The following is a 16,568-nucleotide window of genomic DNA, read 5'->3' as shown; positions in this document are numbered from 1 at the left end:
GCTACCACAGTAATAACTGACCTATAAGTAGGAGGGAGGCAGTTTATTATTTTGAAGTATAATTCAATTAATAACTTTCCTGTAAAAAAACAAATAATAATACTGTACAAAGAGAAGTTGACTTTTAAGGTTTCAAATTTTAGAGTGTCAGAGAGATTTAGTTATTTATGTGTAAATAAATATTCTGCTAGGCACAGAAGAGATTAATAGCAAAAACTTTTCTTTCTGAAGTTTAGTTTAAAAGCTATTTAAAAAATATACTTCTTTCTAAGGTTTATTCAATAACCAGTGAACTATAGGTTAAATAATGGCAAACAGTAAGTTACAAAAATTACACTTCATTTTCCATTAAGAATTATTATTAATGGAAAATATATCACATGAAAGCATAAGGAGTTGAATTTTTCAAAACTGATAACTGTACAGATGGTGCTGTAAATTCTCATCAGTGGTTAGGGGATGATATGCGATAGGTAACTGAAAGTTCTAGTTAGTTGTCCAAACTACAGCTTCTAACTAAATGCAATCTTAATTATTAATATGTCTGGTTATATGAAATAAGTACTTATGAAAGATTGCTTGATATCTATGATGTCCTGAATGTTACCTGTTAAAGGAACAGGGCTCTCAGAAAGTTTTCTGTCTAGATTGTATTCAGAGTTAGATTAATGGGAGAGCCAAAAAAATATAGTCTAAAGGTACTAAAACAATAATGGAAATGTAATGCATTAGAGAAAGTCGCATTTACCAAAATGTCTCTCAGAAATTGAGATCGGATAGCATATTCTGATAAGCCATTTGGAGTAGGGCGTGAGACCCCCAAATGAACATACTTCAACATCCAGAGTCACTAAACTACCTTTTACTGAGGACAAGTGAAGTTAAGAGAACTTGTTTTGCTTTAAGGGGGCTACTGTGGGGAAAGAGCTAAATGATTCAGGATAACAGACTAACCTACCAACCTCCTTCTAGCCTCCCGTGAAGTTTAATGGGATGTCAATTAATAATATCCTGACCAGCCATTCACATGCTCTTGGTTCACCTTGGACAGTACTACTTAGTTCTTTAGAATTGTCTTTACTTAATAATCCTTTAGGGCCATAAGGTACACTCTAAGAAAGTCACGTGAAACACAATATTCTGTTGTGGGGATAAAATTAAGAGCAAGGGATCCTTTTTATAAGATCCGCAACAGGTCTTTTGGGAAACAACCATTTTGTTTTAATCTTAAGGATTTTTATACAACTTACAAGTAAACATACTTTCCCTTTTGCTTTGGATGCTAGAAAACTTAAGGGCCATTTTGCCATCTCATTCTTGAAACAGTACAGGTTCAAAGTGTTTCTCTTTCCTCTTAAACTTAGCTTCTATTTTCTTAACTAAATTTTTCTTTTCCCTGTACTCTTTCGATTTTTTATTTCAATCATGTATGTTAGTAATATTTTTGAAAGTTACCTTTAGTCCTTTGCAACACTACTTGGGGCCCCTGGTTCCAGGATCTGACAATTTCCTCTTGGATTTTCCCCTCATTTTGACAGAGCACCCCCTCTAGCAGTTTCCTGAGACAAGGGCAAATGAGAAATAATTTTTTTGAGATCTCGCTCATTTGAAATTGTCTTTATTCTACCCTCACCCTTGATAGTTTGGCCGGGCAAAGAAAAGTCTTTTTTTCTGTGCTCATTGGGCATAGAAAAGTAGCATTCTTTGTTTCATTATATTGGTTAATGATTTAGCTGCTCTAATACCATTGTACTGATCAAATTATTTAACAACTTTAGGAAATCAAAGCAAAAAACTGAACCAGTTTTCTGAACCTCAATCCTGTATAATATATACAACGTAACACTGTATAAAGGAAAACTTTGAGGTTCTCACTGTATATTTTTCAAAATATTTAGGTACCTATTTTTTTCCATGTTGTTTGTATAACTTCCTTTACTCCTTTCTCTTTTTTATTATAGAAGCCATATGGTAAACTGGCTTATGTGGGATAATATTACCAACTCTTCTTGGTACCTTGCTCTGTTCATTCATTCATCATTCATTTAGTCAATATCTCTCTTCCTTTCTCTTCACCATTGCCACTCTTCTTTCTTTCCTCTGAGAAAATCCCCTAAATGAAAATCTGTAATTAACCAAAACACAAATTGGGCGAGCAATTATACCACTTGAGCCCACAGGTCAGATCCAGCCACCTACATCTGCATTCTAAAAGCTAATTCTCGGGATCCCTGGGTGGCGCAGCGGTTTGGCGCCTGCCTTTGGCACAGGGCGGGATCCTGGAGACCCGGGATCGAATCCCACATCAGGCTCCCGGTGCATGGAGCCTGCTTCTTCCTCTGCCTGTGTCTCTGCCTCTCTCTCTCTCTCTGTATAACTATCATAGATAAATAATAATAAAAAAAATTAAAAAAAAGCTAATTCTCTCCTCCACAACAGACAGCTGTGTTATCTGATTTAAAATGCCTTAAGATTTCAAGTTGAAAGAATTGAGTTATCAGCAAGATCTGCAAAGGCTTTAATCTCAAATTCCTCTTCATAGCAATTCTAATAGGATTGTTTTATTATCATTTTATAGATAGGAAAACTGATGCTCATAGAAATGAATTTGCCTAAAGTTTCAGCTAAATAAATGATAAAGTATTTAAATGTGGGTTCACGTGAAAAGATGCTCAGCATCACTAATTATCAGGGAAATGCAAATTCAATGAACTACCACCTTATGTTTGTCAGAATGGCTGGCATCAAAAGGACAAGAAATAATTGTTGGTGAGGATGTGGAGAAAAGGGAACCCTTAGGCACTGCTGGTAGGAATGTAAATTGGTACAACCACTATGGAAAACAGTATGGAAGGTCCTTAAAAAATTAAAAATAGAAATACCAATGATCTAATAATTCCACTGGATTTTTAACCAAAGAAAACAAAACTAATTTGAAAAGATAAATGCACCCCTGTTTATTGCAGCATTACTTACAATAGCCAAGTTATGGAAGCAGCCTAAATGTCCACTGATAGATGAATGGATTAAGAAGATGTGGTATGTATACACACACAAGAATATCACTCAGGTATAAAAAAGAATGAGATATTGACATTTACAATATTTATGGAGCTAGAGGGAATTACACTAAGTGAAATAAGACATGGAAATACAAAAATCATATGATTGCATTTATATGTAGAATCTAAAAAACAAGTAAACAAGCAAAGAAAAAACCAGAAACAGACTCATAAACACAGAGAACACACTGGCCAGAGTGGAAGGGGTTGGGATGGACAAAATAGGTGAAGGAGATTAAGAGATAAAAATTTCCAGTTATAAAATAAGTAAGTCGAGGGGATTAAAAGTACAGCATAGGGAATATAGTTAATAATATTATAATAATGTTATATGGTGACAGATGGTAATTATATTTGTGGTAAGGATAGCACAGTGTATAGAATTGTCAAATCACTAGTGAGTTGTAGAGCTGAAACATAACGTTATACATCAACTATACTTCAATTAAAAAAAGAATGAAAGAAACTTAGATGCAACTCTAAACCCTAGGCTTTTTTTTTTTTTAAGATTTTATTTATTTGTTCATGAGAGACAGAGGGAGAAGCAGGCTCCATGCAAGGAGCCTGATGTGGGATTTGATCCCAGGGCTCCAGGATCTCGCCCTGGGCCAAAGGCAGGCACTCAACGCTGAGCCACCTAGGCGTCCCTAAACCCTAGGTTTTTAACTGAGTTTTAAGTTTTAACCTAGCACTACCAACACTCTCAATGTTTACTTGAAAAAATCCAAGTCATTCTTACATCCCTCTCTGCTTGGCTTGAAACAAAGAAAATTTCATTCATTTAACAAATATTGGGGGTTTTTTGTATGGAAAAGACGGCAATAAACAATGAAGACGTAGTCCTTGCCCTTATTTATTTCAGAAGGACAGAAAAACTATTCCACTTTTAATATTCACTGAAAAGACTAAAATACAAGCAGGCAAAAGAAAATACCTTAAGGATTTAGTTATATCAAGATATAGGAGATGGACGTAGGTCAAAGAAAAGTAAACATACATCAGGGAAATAGAATAAGAGAATAAAATTGATCCTTCACTTTGTTTTTAACACTTCTATCCAATCATTTTAGAATAATATATTTTTAAAAACTTAAGTTTGTTTCAATTACATTTGCCTTCCCACTAAAGTGAGTTATAATCTGGTTTACAATAACACTGGTCCAAGGCCAGTGTACCAGGCATGCTTTTAAAAGTCTTATTTCATTAATTTTATTTAAAATTTTATTTTCAGGGCAGCACGGGTGGCTCAGCTGTTTAGCACCACCTTTGACCCAGGGCGTGATCCTGGAGACACGGGATCGAGTCCCACGTCAGGCTCCCTGCATTGAGCCTGCTTCTCCCTCTGCCTGTGTCTCATAAATAAATAAATAAAATATTTAAATAAATAAAATTTTATTTTCAGGATAAGGGATTAACTAAAAGGGGCACAAGTGAACTTTCTGGGGTGGTAGAAATTTTCTCTCTTGATTGTGGTAATGCTTATATGGCTGTGTTTTTCAGAATTCATAGAACTTTACACCTAGAAGAATAAATTTTACTGCATGTAAACCACCTCAGTAAACTTGACTTAAAAAAAAAAAGCCTGAGGGATCCCTGGGTGGCGCAGTGGTTTGGCGCCTGCCTTTGGCCCAGGGCACGATCCTGGAGACCCGGGATCGAATCCCACGTCGGGCTCCCGGTGCATGGAAGCCTGCTTCTCCCTCTGCCTGTGTCTCTGTCTCTCTCTCTCTCTCTGTGTGACTATCATAAATAAATAAAATAAAAAAAAAAAAAAAAAAAAAAGCCTGAGATCTTAACTACCCAGCTAAAAATAGTTTACAATTTAGATGTAAAACAAACCTTATTTACAAGAGTGAAGCAGATCTAGTAATTTTTTCTATTTATAACACTGATAATCCAATTTGACTTTATATACTTCAATATAATATCAACATTTTAAAATAGGATATAAGAAAAATGTTTTGAGTTTTCTTTTAAGGAATTTGGACTGCAAAATCTTTATTATAATCTTAATGTCGCTAAGGCAATGCTCTCTATATTTTTTTAAATCTCAAGATAATCTAAGTCTGTTAAAAATTTCAATGACTTAAACTTTCAGAAGATCACCATAAATGCTGCTTACATAATATGCTGGAAATTCTACATTAATTAATTAATTAATTAATTAATTTTATGATAGTCACAGAGAGAGAGAGAGAGAGAGGCAGAGACACAGGCAGAGGGAGAAGCAGGCTCCATGCACCGGGAGCCCAACGTGGGACTCGATCCCGGGTCCCCAGGATCGCGCCCTGGGCCAAAGGCAGGCGCTAAACCGCTGCACCACCCAGGGATCCCTTTTTTTTTTTTTTTTTTTTTGAAATTCTACATTTAATCATTAAAGACAAAGTATTGCCAGCTAGCTTTTTTACTTGATAGATTCCATTGTGTTCTAAAACATTTGTAGCTCTGCTTCTTAAAAAGGCAAAGGTTGGGATGCTTGGGTGGCTCAGTAGTTGAAAGTCTGCCTTTGGCTCAGGGCATGATCCTGGAGTCCTGGGATCGAACTCACATCAGGCTCCCTGCAAGGAGCCTGCTTCTCCCTCTGCCTGTGTCTCTGCCTCTCTGTGTCTCTCATGAATAAATAAGTAAAATCTTAAAAAAAAAAAAAAAAAATTTAAAGAGGCATAGGAAAAGACAGGATTGTTTTCAACAAACCTGGATTTAAAAAGATAACAATATTAAGAACACAGGAAGGAAAAAGAAAAAAAAAAAACACACAGGAAGGGGTAATTAAGTGATGTCTCCTCTTTATTAAGGTTTCAATAGATGAAAATGCATCCAAGAAACCATTTACAAAAGACCCAGTGTCATAATTGTTAGACCAAAGTCCCTGTATCTGGCTGGTAAAAACAGTACCAAATCAAACTTCTCAACTTAGATTTTTAAGATCTCTACTTGAATACCCTCTGTTTTTATCAGACATACCAAAGCCAACCAAGTCAATTTAAATTAAGAGGGTTTATGTAATTCCAAGCCCTGGAAACCCTGTAACAAAGGTATTGTGTAGTAGAAAGAACTTTTCATTTTGATTAAATGAATTGTGGAAGATATCATTTATCAATCAATTAATACATGATTATTTCCTAATACAGAAGTAGATTTTTTATTTGTGACCGTACTAAAAATGTCCTTTAAGTGTGTTGTTTGGTAAATTAACTTTGCGAAGAATAAAAATCCCTCAAGTGCAAATATCTATAACATCTGCAACAATTGCCATCTCTCAATATCCATCTTAACATTTTCAGTTTTTTTGTTTTGTTTTGGAGAGGGAGAGGGGGGAAAGGAGGGAGAATCTTAAACAGGCATCACACCCAGGGTGGAGCCCAACGCAGGGCTTGATCTCACAACCCTGAGATCATGACCTGAAACGAAATCAAGAGTTGGACGCTTAACCAACGGAGCCACCCAGATTCCAACATTTTCAGTTTTAAAAGCTACACAGGCTCAACTGTATCTTTTGAATACCAGTAAAATCTGATTTTGCCCATGTGTTTAAGTGCTCTCTAACGTTTTTAACTTTAATAATATATAACAATGAAAAACTCCATAAAAATCTGAGAAAGCATTCAAAGCATTATTTCACTGGGAATGACTCCGTTCTGGATATTAAAGGACAACTAACTTGCTGAGAACAAATGCTCTCAGGCTGTTTGTGGGAAAAAAATGCTGAAGAAGTGGTATCAGGGCATCCATATCTACATAAGGTATCCTAGCATTTAACAGAAAAAGTGCCAACTAGGTTAAAAAAAAAATACTCTAAGAATTCTTATTCTTTCCAAAACGGTGATCAAGTAAATAAACAGTATTTATTAAAAGTACATAGATCATGGAATTATTTTTATATAAGCTATCTCTGGGATGTGGGTTCACAAGTCTGAAACTCAACGAAGTGAAGTCCCTGCAGTGACAGTTGCTTGTGTTCGGAGAAGGGGGGTTGGAGAGGTCAGAGCTCTAAAAGGACAGTGACAATGATGGGAGGAGTGAGTCAAGAGTAAGCAATAGCAAAGGTTGGTCCTAAAGAAGCAACTGAGAGAAGGGAAGGCTATGGGCTCACTGTCTTGGTGCCCTTTGAAGAGGACATGAAGGGGACTGACCAAGGAGTCAGGTAAGATGTGCTAGTGTGGAGGGAATTAAAGGGTTAGGTGAAGAGAAAACCAGAGAGCTTGGAATAGAATTAGAAAGCTGGAGAGTTAGACTAAGGAAGGAACTGGCTATGTTGTATATAGGCTACTAGGGGAGGGGATTCTGAAATGGTTACTGGTATTTAAAAACCTGCCCTAATTAGGTGTGTCCATCAGGTGTGAGTGCAATGCGTTTTGACAACATTCCAGGTAAGTGGGGAAAGTGGGTTCACATCCCATGAGCTTTGGAAATCAAGTCAGCCTGTGATTGTTAACAAATTTATTAACCTGACTGGGCCACAGGGTGGTCAGATGTTTGGTCAAACATTATTCTGGGTGTTCCTGTATGAGATTAATTATTTACATTGGTAGATTAAGTAGCTCCTCCATAATGCTGGTGGGCCTCATCCAGTCAGTTGAAGGCCTGCAAAAACAAAAAGACTAACCCTCTCCCAGTGAGAGTGAATTCTTCCTGCCTTTGGACTTGGAGTGGAACCATTGCATTGGCTCTCCTGGGTCTCTGGCTTGCTGACTCACGCTACCGATCTTAGGACTTGCCAACCTCCATACACGTGAGTGCCAATTCTTTATAATAAATCTCTTATGCACATACATATATATATTAACTGAAATAATTTCATAAATTATTGACCACAGGGCCTGGCACATGCTCAACAAATGGTAGTTATTTTTATTATGACAGAAGGCTCTATTTTGAGGAAAAAATCCACATTAAACAGTGCTTAAAAATAGTGAGGGTGGTATGAAAGGGAGTAGGAATTGTCAAAGCTGAACCTAGCTAATACCAAGGCATCCCTTGGGTCTTCCCTTCCAGGTTTCTTCTGTTTCCATGAAGTTGCTGTCTTTCATCATAGTCATGAAACTCTTTGTGTGAGAAAATTTAGCTGAACCACTTTCTAAAATCCTAATTAAAATCTTCCAAATACATACCACTCTTCATTGACTAAACATAGTAGTTATTAAAATGTGGACCTTCCAATTTAGGATTTTGCAGAGGTATAGGTTATTACTGAAAATATCAGTAGCCTCTATAACAAACTATGTATGTTTTTTCAAAATTAAATCTGATAGTAACTTATTTTTTCATCAGCCTTTTGTAAAACTGAGTGTGGTATCAATGCAGCTTGGTGAGTTCTAGCGAGTAAAGTTTGATGGTAAAAATCACACCATGGTAACTTCTAAGGGAGAGAATAAATTAGATCTCTTCATCTCATATCCTTAAGTCTTCTCTCAGGGTAGGTATGAAGTACTGTGCAGAAACCAAATCTATCTCAATGTAAACATTCCATTTAGCAACCAGTCTTTAAGGCCTAGAAAAGCAGCAGCATTTCTGAAATTCCTAATTGGGGGGGGGGGGGGGGGCGTGGAGGCAGGAGGAGCAAGAGGAGAGGGAGACTCTTAAGCAGGCTCGAGCCCGGGCTCAAGCCCACAACCCTGAGATAACGACCTGAGCCCCCAATCACGAGTAGGACCAAGCCACCCAGGTTTTCCTTTTTTTGTTGTTTTTTTAAAACATTTTATTTATTCATGAGAGACACAGAGAGAGGCAGAGACACAGGCAGAGGGAGAAGCAGGCTCCCTGCAGGGAGCCGGACGTGGGACTCAAACCTCGGACACCAGGATCATGCCCTGAGCCGAAAGCAGACGTTCAACTGCTGAGCCACCCAGGTGTTCCAATTTTTTTTTTTTTTTTTTTTTTTTTTAATAAAGACTAGTTAACTTCCCTGAGACAAGGACCTAATTAATGCCAGTGTGTGGATTACAGTTATGGCCTGGAAAGCAGGACAACGTTCTACTATCTCAAACCTAAAGGTACACCATACGACTTAAGATTCCAAAATAATTTAGGGTTTGATTGTTTTATTTTCTTTGGTTCTTTTCTCATGAGTGGTGGTGGTGATGGGAGTGGGGGAAGGTGGGCTTGCAAAAGAAGGAAACTATGTCCCCTACAGCAATGAGATAGGTTTGCAGCTCAATCCCCTCAACTATAGAAAAAAAAAAAAAAAAACCCTTTCCCTTCCCAAAATCTGCTTTGGGAAACCCCTCATTTATTCAATGGAACAAAACACTATGAAAAATATAAAGCCCTTATTATATGCTTGTGCTATTCTAGATGCCAAAGATACAAAGACGCACTAGTCCATGGTCCCAAGAGCTTAGTGTAGTGGGAGAAACAAACCTGTATGTAAGCAAACAATCAAAACACAGTGCACAATAGACGAGTGACAGATGTAGCTCGAAGAGAACAGGTACAACTTGGGGGCAGGGAGGACTTTACAGAAACGCTACCAGGCTGCCTACAGGATGCAGGTGGCCCACTGCAAGGATAAGTATTTTTATAAACAAAAAACTCAATTTCCGGACTAAAAAAACCTTAATCTCTGAACGTTAAGAACGTTTATGTTAAGGTTCTTATACATTATATACACACAGAACAATAACCTACACAAAGGGAAATTAGCTCAGTTTGAGAACGTGATTCATCATCATTGACACCTGCTCCGTTTCAGGCCCTCCCAAAATAGGCATCACATGGGGGAAAATGTGGTAGCAATGGTACAATACTAAGAACGTGCGATTTCTGTTGCTACAGAACAATATAAAATGGTATGCACAGTCTGGACCTAGATCCTAAACTCTCCGTTCCTTTTTTAAACTGTGTGGAGATGGATCCTGAATGGGGAATAAAGCCCTCAACACTTGCAGTTTCCATCTTTATACCTGAAAATCTCCAATTTGCAAGGGCCCAGGTCGTTATTTTTGGGAAAACAAAACCAAAAAATGAAAACCATACATTTGGACTTCAGGGTTTCTGTCCTTCATTCAGGTCATCTTCCGCAGAGCTACCTTTATTCCACCACTAACTTCCCACCGCTTCTGAGAAAACACATGAAAAAATAACTCAAGGTAACGGCCTTCGAAAATCTGGAATATAAATTTCTAACGGGCCTACGGGTAGAAAATGTTCCTTTATTACCGTTTTTTTTTTTTTAACCAGTTTATCAAATTTAATACTCTTCTGCAATACCCAACAGTCCTCCAACAAGGTCAGAAGCTTCACACGCACGTGGCCTTAGAAGCTGCCGGTGGGGACCGAGCCTGTGAAACCCGAGGACGCAAGGCAACGACAGGATGCGGGTCACGGGGTCGCCGACCCCTCTGCGGGGTCACAACCTCCGTTCACCTTAGGCCGACCCAGCTTCTTTCCAGAACTCTCCCCCACCCCAGAAGAACTTGGGGGGGGGGGAGAGTGTCGGTTTTTCGAGGGGTCTGACGCTGCTTTAAAAAAAACAAAACAAAAAAACGGAGGTCTTAATCTGTTTCCTAGGAGGTCACCTTGGAACAACCCCCGGGAGGGCTGGGGGCGGGGGCCGGCCTGGGCTCCCCATCCTTCAGGGCCCCGCACCTGGGCTGAGCCTACAGCCACCAGCGGCCCTCCCGCCTCCAAGGGCACAGGCCGGGTCACCGCCCGGAGGGGAATGGGGGGAGGGGGCGTCCCGGGAGGCCCCGCAGCCAGCCCGGAAACGCCGAGCTCCGGCCCCACGTGGCCCCCGACGGCTGAACCCCGACGGCTCGGGCCCGCGCCTAGTCCGCCTCCAGCCCACACCGCCGCACCCCATCCACCGAGAACTTTCCAGAACCCCGGAGCGTCCGGGAAGTCCCGGGTCGCCGAGCAGAAGGGAACTCTGGCTCGTTTACGGGGCGCCGCGCCGGGAGGCACCCGCGCTCCACCCTGCGGACCGGGCCTCGTCCTCCCGGAGCCCCGCCGGCGGGGCGAGCAGGGGCCGGGACAGCCGCCCCCAGCCCGCCGGGTCCCCGCGGCCGCCTTTACCTCTCCCGACCCCACACAGGCCGCCGAGCTAAACTTAGAAACCAGCGCGGCGCGCGCTCACGTGCGCTCGGCCGCGGGCGGGGGGCGCGGTCCGGATGACTCACGGCCCCGCCCCCGCTCGCCGAGGACGCGCTGACGTCAGCCGTTTCCCCGAAGGGTGACGTCAGCGCGCCTCGCGGAGGCCGCGAGGCCGCCCCGTAGAACGTTCACTGAGTTTCGATGCCTTAAAGGGACCCGACGTCGGGGGGCGGGGGGGAAAGATCGGGGGAGCTGACCCGGGTCCGCCGAACCGTGGGCTCGGAGTCCGCCTTCCGTCCTCTGTACCGCGATGTGCTGACTGTTGCGATGGTGGTGAAAGCAAAAAAAGGGAGCGACTGAGCCTCCTTGGAGGCTGCTGGAAGCCCCAGAACCTCCTCCTCCAAGGAGCCCTCCCTGATTCGCCAGAATCTGATCTTGACCCAAAAGCCAGAGTTTTTCATGGCCCTTGCCTCCCTGTCCCTTCCTTTACAATCCCCCCTCGTATGCTGGTATGTCTGCTGCTGGGAGAAGCGGGGGTTTGAATGTTTATGTAATCCATCAAGTTGGGCAGCTCGGCCCATTTATCAGGGTTTTGACTGTGCCCAAACTGTTACTCGTCGTGCATCCTGTAACGAGTTATTAGCCCTGGGTGCGGCCCTGGTGATGTGGTGTCCAAGCCCTCCTCTGATGCCCGTGTCGCCTGAGGAAGCTTCAGGACAAGAGGCCTCCCTGTCCCGCACTTGGTCATCAGCACCGTCGCAGCCTCGCGGGGAGGTTTGCTGCGCTGAGGTTTGCCGAGAGGCAGGTGTTTCCTTTACCTTCCTCACCCTTTCAGCCTCATCCCTCCCCTCTGGGGGAGGTGGAGTCGTCCCCGTTTTAATATTGATGGGGAAACATTAGTATGTTTTCCTCGGCCACGCAGCCAAAGAATTGCAAACCGTGAACCATTCCCAGGTCGGTTGGACTCCCCAGTCCACGTTGTTGGGGATATAGGTGGGCTGTGAAATATGTCTTGTTTTGTAGGTTGAGTCCCCTAGACCCAGTGCTTCTCTTATAACGCAAGCCCAGTCCTCTGAACAAGTGACCCCTGCTTGCCAGAAGATGCCCGGAAGCTGCCAGGCCCCAGGGCCTGCACATGGGCTGAGGCGAGGGAGGAGGTGCCCATCCTGCACTGCACCACCCCGAGAGCAGGTGCCTCCTGGAGGTTAGGGCCCAAGGCATCTCACCCCCATGGCTCGGTCCCAGCCCTGCCAGGCCCGCCCTCGACCCTGTGATCCCTCTCCTGAAACTGGAGAGGCCGTCCTGCTTAAAACGTCCCCACCTGCCCCACCCGCAGCCAGCTCTACCCAAGTGCGGAAGAAATATCTTGTTTCTCCTCCCATAACCCCTTCCCCAAAAAACAACAGAAAGGTTCCTGTGGGAACGGCATGTTTGTGCCAAAAACAAACTAGAGACAACGACGGCTTCTCAAAGTTTTGAGCAAAAATGATGGTGCCTGTGTGGGTGGGCCGCTGTCACTCCTATCTTCTGACCGTCCTTGGCTGAGTGTCAATCCCACATCCTCCGAGGACATGGGCCAGGTCTAGCAGAAGCACCCTCCTCCCTGCAGCTCACCCCTCAGAGACTTTGAAAACTTCCCTCGTACCCAGTCTCTGGCCACTGCAAAGCTGTCCTGTCCTCCCTGTGTCCCCTGCTCCTGTCCTCTGTGTCGTACTGATGGACCAATCACTCCTCTTTCCCCTGCTCCCGTCCTCTGTGTCGTACTGACGGTCCACTGCTCTTTCTATTCTCCCTTTGACCGAACACGTCCTGTGTGCTTCCACTGCAGCTTGAGGAGGAGATGGGGAAACCCACCGGCGGCCTCGGCTAGTGGGGACTGGTGATGGGTGATGGGTGATGGGGGAAGCAGCGTCTTCCTCTGTGGGGCTGGACACACAGACGTGGCAGCTTAGAGCAGTAGGCCTCCCCAGCGTAGCTAGCCCTTGTTCTGTAACTGAGGGAACAAGGATCCGGGTGGGGTGGCCTACTCGGGCTCTCATGGCCTGTTAGGTAGAGCATCCCGGCCAGCTGACCTTACCCACTGCTTTTTCCATGGATCAGACCTCTCTGACAAGTCTCTTGGGCATTGGCATTCAAGGGGGACAATGGGCATTCAATGTGCATGATAAACTGTGACATGTCACATACGCGATGAGAGGGAAAACAAATGGTGACGTGAAACAGATACAGAGGTGAAATCAGAGGGGCGAATTGAAGAAGGCAGTTCCTGAGGACCCCTGGCTGTTCCCTCCTCCCCTTTCCTTCTCTTCTCCCACCCAATCTGGAGTCGAGGTGTGGGGGCTATTCCTCCTCAGACTTAGGAACCATTTCTCAGTGGAAGACGTGGTGAATTGGATTGCCATTTTTAAACTTTTGGTAACCAGGATCTGGTGTGTCGTTTCAGGTTCTGATTTTTTATCTCTCAGCCTTTGCTTCCCATCATTTTCCTATCCCATAAGCCCCATTAAATGTCATTAAGAACCACAAATGTAACTGGCCACTAATGTGGAAGGATTGTCATCTCCAACAAACAGTCCCAGCAAAGAAAGGAGCAGGAATCCTGGGTCTGTTCCCACCCGTGCTGGTGACTCACTGGATGACACACAGCAAAGTGTTGCTTTTGTTGGGGGAGACATGTGGGACATTACACACGGCTGCTCCCCTGACAGAGCAGAGGGAGAAGCCAGAGTGGAGGGAGAAGCCGGTCAGCCTGCTCCCAGCATAGTGGAAGCTCAGAAGTCCCTGGGTAAATCCAGTTCCATGGTAACTGCTTAGCAGTGGCCCGCCGGGTCAGCCCAGAACTCTGCCCCACTTGAGCACGCGCCTCTGGATGGAGCCACTAAAATGGCTTGGACTGGATTATGGCACTTACCCTTCATGACCTCATTCTCACTGGTTAGGAATGCACCCTGGTTATTCCTAACTCCACTTTAATAACTTGTTATAGATCTGCCCTCCAGGAATTTATTTGAAATTTTCTTTACTTCTCTTTCAGTCTGTACACTCTTTTCAGGCAACAAGTATATTGTGCATGCACCTAGGACCTAAAAACCAGAAAGTGCTATATGAGTTTTTTTTTTAAAACCAACAATAATTTAATAATTATAATTTTATAAATAATAAATATAATTATATTATCATAAGATGATAATGATTAAATCAGATGGTCTCACAGGCCTATTTTCAGTCACTATGTTTGTCTTTATCTCCATGCACACACACCCCCACCCCATCAAATAGGATTTCTCAGTGGAATGGAGCCCTGCTGTGGGTGTAACTCTGTATGCAAACTTATGCAAATACAACGTCCTCTGTGGACTTGCCATCTAGGACCAACATTTAGTAGGTACTCAGTAAACACTTGTTGAATGGATGGAATAAAAACAAAAACAAAAACAAAAAAAACCCATGTGGTAACTGGTGACATGTTAAGAAGGATGTATTGGGGGCTAGAGCGCAAACATGAGTATACCTGGAATGGAGGGGACAGGGGATGTTCTGATTTTATGGTACATGTGCATGTGAGCACTCTCCTCAGATTGGCCCTAGAGCTTGTCCTGGAGGAATAGCTGCTTCCCAGGCTGCTGAAATGATTTCGTAGATGAGAGATGCCAAAGCATATCCAGCTCCCTGCACATCTCCCCCTGCACGGGCCGTGTGGGGGGCAAGAGTGAGGAGGTGGGGATGGGGTCCCAAAGAGGAAGACCTAGTGAACCACACTAGAATAGTTTTCAAAGCCAAGGGGATTCAGTAGGTGAATGAACAAATAAACTGTGGTACACGGAGACAACAGAGTATTATTCGGTGCTAAAAAGAATTGAGCCCTCAAGCTATGACAAGATGTGGGGGAAACCGAACCGCGTATTACTACGTGAAGCCAACCAATCAGAAAAGGCTACATACTGTATGATTTCGACTATATGATGTTCTGGAAAAGGCAGAACTATGGAGACGGTTAAAAGATCAATGATTAGCAGGGATTGGGGGGAGGGATGAATGGAACACAGAGATTTTTAGGGCAGTGAAAATAGTCTGCATGGTATTATAACGATGGATCCTTGTCATTATGCATTTATCCATACCCACAGGATGCTCAATACCAAGAGTGAACCATATTGTAAACTAGGGACTTTGCATGATGATGATGTGTCGTGGATTTGTTTATCAATGACAACAAACACACCACCCTGGCAGGGGTGGGCAAGAGGGGATGTTGATAGTGAGGGCAGGGGGTCAATGGGAAATCTCTGTAGTTTCTGCTCAACTTTTCTGTGAACCTCTAACTGCTTTATAAAATGAAGTTTTTTTTGTTTTTTTGTTTTTTTGTTTTTTTTTTTTTTTTAATCCAGACGAGGTGACCACACCTTTCTGTATGTAGAGTTCACTCCACTGTGGAGTCAGAGACTTGTACTGAAATCTTGACCCTACCACCACCAGCTCTTTAACTTTGGGAAAGTTCCCTAACCCCTCTGATCTCAGTTTGTCTAACTCCACAGGACTATCACGCCTTCCTCAGAACATCTTGAGTACTGCATTAAAAAACTTTATGTAAGGTTTCTAACCCAGTACCTTGGATAAACACGAGGGTAAATAGATACAGCACCCCCCCCCGCCCCGATTCCTCTATAATATCTGTGATTATTCAATGCACCAATTTCAAAGTCAGGCCAGTGGGAGAAAGCTATCTTGGATGAAAGTGACCTTCTCCTAGGAAGGGAATCTGTGTGTGGGGGTGGGCATGTGTGTGTAATCACATGCTCAGTCAGAAATGCTGGCCACAGAAGGTCAGCCATGAACTTGAGCCCTGGGAGGCAGTGTCAAGCCCCTCACTCAGCTTTCTCCCTTGAAAAGGTCAGGGTGATGGAAGGCTGTCATATTTAGATGATGGCTCGCAGGGAAGCCTCGGTGAGTTAGTCACCTATGACATGACATCATATTGCCACTCAATATAGTAACAGCTGTTGATTGCTTTGGGGGGCAGGGGCGGGGTCAGCTTTTGTCAACCAACCGTACCTCCAGGATAAATTGGATGGAACCAGCCAGAAAGACATGACAAGAGGAGAAATCCTTCTCTAAATAGGGTGCTCCACAGTTTCCTTGGGATTTTCGGCACCTCATCCCAAAACGTGAGTTTTGACGTTTCTTTGTCTTTAGGGCCAAGCAGGGAAAGTGTCATAGGAGAAAGATGTGTGGTCAGGAAGCCTTCAGTGGTGGGGGGGGAATACCCACCGTGGCCAGAGTGGGCGCTGCCCTGTGGCAAGGTGGGAAAGCAAGAAGTTCTGTGCACCAGGTACAAGATGGCCATGTGGCACCGGGAGTAGCTGCCCCAGGGAGGGGGATTGAAAAGGCCTGGAGTTGGGGTGCTGCAGAGTCTCCAGATTGGATTAGGCATTTGTTCCTCTCTCAGGTTACATAACAGGGAGTACCTGTCAGCAC

General features: G+C 43.4%; 2 long non-coding RNA genes across 3 annotated transcripts in view; one reads left to right on the top strand and one right to left on the bottom strand.

Moving 5' to 3' along the window:
* LOC140635863 (uncharacterized) overlaps positions 1–11,199 on the bottom strand; it is a 69,532-nt gene extending 58,333 nt beyond the window's left edge. Inside the window, exons 1-4 of one of the 2 annotated variants that reach the window (XR_012033175.1) lie at positions 11,076–11,199; positions 10,038–10,522; positions 2,017–2,125; positions 1,456–1,559 (exon numbers count right to left, since the gene is read on the bottom strand). This is a non-coding gene — a long non-coding RNA (uncharacterized lncRNA). The remainder of the gene's footprint in view (positions 1–1,455; positions 1,560–2,016; positions 2,126–10,037; positions 10,523–11,075) is intronic. The other variant, XR_012033174.1, reaches the window with a different exon arrangement.
* LOC140635864 (uncharacterized) lies at positions 7,600–10,669 on the top strand. Its single transcript, XR_012033176.1, has 4 exons — positions 7,600–7,794; positions 8,954–9,055; positions 10,071–10,150; positions 10,279–10,669. It is a non-coding gene; the product is annotated as an uncharacterized lncRNA (long non-coding RNA).
* Positions 11,200–16,568: the final 5,369 nt, after the last annotated feature.

This window comes from Canis lupus, chromosome 6 (assembly GCF_048164855.1).
Source record: "Canis lupus baileyi chromosome 6, mCanLup2.hap1, whole genome shotgun sequence".
NCBI classification, from domain to species: domain Eukaryota; kingdom Metazoa; phylum Chordata; class Mammalia; order Carnivora; family Canidae; genus Canis; species Canis lupus.
The sequence above is the reverse complement of the archived record's forward strand: the minus strand, read 5'-3'. Positions and strand labels throughout refer to the sequence as shown.